The following is a 3,439-nucleotide window of genomic DNA, read 5'->3' on the forward strand; positions in this document are numbered from 1 at the left end:
GCCAGGACATGGTGATTTCGAATGAAATTCTAATTCAGCTGTTTACAGCAAAATATGATGATATCCTACTCGATGAGCAGTACCGCTCTTTAGGATCTCCCTCCAGGCATATTATATTGCTTTTGGCGTTGTATATGTAGCTGGTAAACTAAATCAAATTTCAATTTCAGACACCCGAACTCACAAGAAATCATTGAATAGCTGAGACTGGGAATCATTACTTATTGAGACCATGAAAAAATATTGATGAAAATGTTAACGCATGATGAATTCGTAACGATCCCTGCTTCTATTTTTATTTATGTCAGGTTAGAAAGATGGATTTCGCTGAGTTATTACTCAAATGTAATTGCATTTCTACCTCAGTAATTTAGGTGTCTCTGGGCTGGAATTAGATTACTTTTAATCAAGCAAAAACTTCAAAGATAAATTTCCGTTGACTTTTTCATGACCTAAAATAATTACCCATACATTACATACTGAGCAAAATTTAAATTTCATACACAACCTGTTGTTTTTTAATGGGTAGTTTTAACTAAACAAGGCTGTTTTGACTGTTTCTAAGCAGTATAAGCCATTTTTTTTACTCGTACACGTAGTTCCTTGTTTTATGCCGCTGAAATTTTGTATTTCGGATTTTTAAAATCATTTTTTTTGTTGGTTAGTCAAGAGTATAGATGTATCAGAGATTAAACAAGCTTAAATTTTCTTGATAAAAAAACTGTTTTTCTAATGGTGGCACAAAATCAAATTAAAAAGAATAGAAAAAATTCAAGGCAGGCCTTGCATCCATTTGTGATGCTTTCAACTACATAAATAAAACTGATACAGAAAAGCATTCAATCAACATAAAGCATTCGTTATCAATTTTGAAAAAAAGTTATTTTTAGATCTAATTGTTTCTATGACATTTCTGATTTTTCCAAATTAATATTTTTTTGTCTCAGTTCTTGTTATTAGGTAGCAAATGAAACGCTCTGTAAAAGACAGCAATTATCTGACAACAATTTCAGTTCGGAGGAATAAGAAAAAATTGTCAAACAAAAGCAAACCTATAAATTCTTGAATAGTTTTGGCAAATTGCGTGACAAATTTTAATCAAATATCAGTTCGTTTGAATGTTCTGCTTGAAAAAAAAAATTATTTCAATCAATTTAAGAAAATATTTCAAAAACACCCTGCGTTTTATTTTTCAGCCGACAATTAAAGGAGGCTGGTCAAACTTGTTTGCTAAGTGAAGAGCATGAAGTTGATATTGGCTGCTTGCTGGCAGCACGCCGCTCCAATAACAGTCGGCACCCGTTTTAAATGAGTCTTCGCCATCGTGATAGTCGTCATTGAAAATGATTTTCGCACAAAAATAGATCTAACAATTTTGCGTTTTATGGTGTGGATTTTGAAAAAATGATAACTGAGCTTGCCCGAAAAACATGTCGGTTTGAGCATAGTTTTGACCAATTAATCGCTTTTTAAATTAAAAAAATTGTGCTTAGAAAACTTTATGTTGTCAAAGTGAACTTAAGCAATTGGTGGCCTATAGCAGTATCAAATGGGCAAATATGGAATAGCAAAAAAATTCAAATTCCTGAAAGACTTCGAAAAAAGACTTCAAAAAAATTGTATAACTTGTGCCGATAAACAAAAACTTTTTAATATTTTTTTCGTTAAATTCAGTTTCAGCATTTTTCCATCAGCCGATTTCGATTTTGCAATGTTTGAAAAAACGTATATCTGCTTAATGGGACGAAAATTTTAATTGATTAAAGGGTCTTCTATATTGGTTTATCATTCGATTTTTTTGGCCTGGATTTATTCGTTTTTTTGAGATTTTCGCGATTTGTTTAAGATTTTTGAATACTCATTTCTGATTGGCTGAAAATAACTAAAATTAAGTTTCCCAGATTCCGTCCCTCCATCATGAGGGACGCCACCTCTATAAATAGTTACCAGCAGTAAAAATAAAATGTGATAAAAGCTAACAACCGAAAATTAAATTATTACCATTCCAAAAAGCTGAAAAAATAATTTTGTTGCGCATTAGCACAACAGATTGTCACCGTTGTTCTGCAGTTTTTTGTAATTCTGAAGTAATTAACGCTATTGTTATGTAACTTCGTCTTCAAGATATGGCAATTTGTAGATATGGTGGTTTGTTGAATATCCGCATTTGTTTTGTGCATCAGCCTCATTACGTAGCAAAAAGCAGACAGGTCATAAAATAGACACGTCATAAAGTAGACAACTACTGTATTAATCAATCAGAAACGAAAACAAAAAGCAAACTCAGGAAACAAATATTTTATAACTATTTCCTTACTAATATTTTTTTCTGTTCTCCATTCTGATTGGTTAAAATAGTAATTATCTATTTTTGACAGGTATGAAATACAGGTTGTCTACTTTTTGACCGCACTGATGGCGCCTTTATCAGACAAACTGCGCATTTACGCTTTGCTCATCAAAAAATGGGATATAGTGATTACTTGGCAAGTAGATAAGCCATAGAGTAGACACATCGTGAGTCCATTAGAATCGAGAAAAGAAAAATTTTGTGCGTGTTTTCTTTTCTTGATTCTAATTGGCTCACGATGTGTTGGAACCTGATCTAAACTACATTTTATGATTGGATAAATTAGATATTTTACCACTGTAAAGTATTTAATATTAACCAATCATGATCCATCTGACTAACAACCCACTTATTTGTAAGTGCTGAAATTACTTGTAATTTCAGCACCAGAGAGATTTGAATTTAACTTAGAAACTAGTTGGACTCTCCAAGAAGACTTCAACAGCCGCAATAAAGTAGTATACCCTAGATCTATTGAGCCTAGCAGAGACTAGTTAAACAACCTGAGACTAGATAGTATAAGAGTAAGATTAGGATCGGTATTAGACTAAGAAGTTGCACAAATCTATCCGGCCGAAAATAAGATAGCGTGACGAGCAGACGGTGTACCCTATCCGAAATTACTCTATGAGTTAACCACTTCGGTCCTAACTCATCTGGTGCGACCATAAGTCTCGAACAAGACCTTAATAGCTTAGAATTAACCAAAAATAGATTAGAAATTAGACAAAACATTACAAAATGTTATACGACGATAATTTAATCGAAATGTCTCTACGACTCAATAGATCAGAGCCAATATTCCGAACGATAACAGAACTACCCGGAATTGGAAGAAGACCTCGAACCAGAGACGACATACGACAAAGTAGAAACTTACCAAATAGTTATATGATAATACGGCAAAAGCCAACACAAACTTTTGTATTTAGAATTTTATTAGCAATGAATTTAGATTTTCATTTGCAAACACAAAATCTGGAAGTCAATCTTCAAAATCATTTCAGGCGCTAAACAAAATTATTAATATACAATAACGATTGATAAAAAGATCTCAGATCGTTTTCCTAAATTCTGCAGTAATCTATA

Source organism: Symsagittifera roscoffensis, unplaced genomic scaffold (assembly GCF_963678635.1).
Source record: "Symsagittifera roscoffensis unplaced genomic scaffold, txSymRosc1.1 SCAFFOLD_462, whole genome shotgun sequence".
NCBI classification, from domain to species: domain Eukaryota; kingdom Metazoa; phylum Xenacoelomorpha; order Acoela; family Convolutidae; genus Symsagittifera; species Symsagittifera roscoffensis.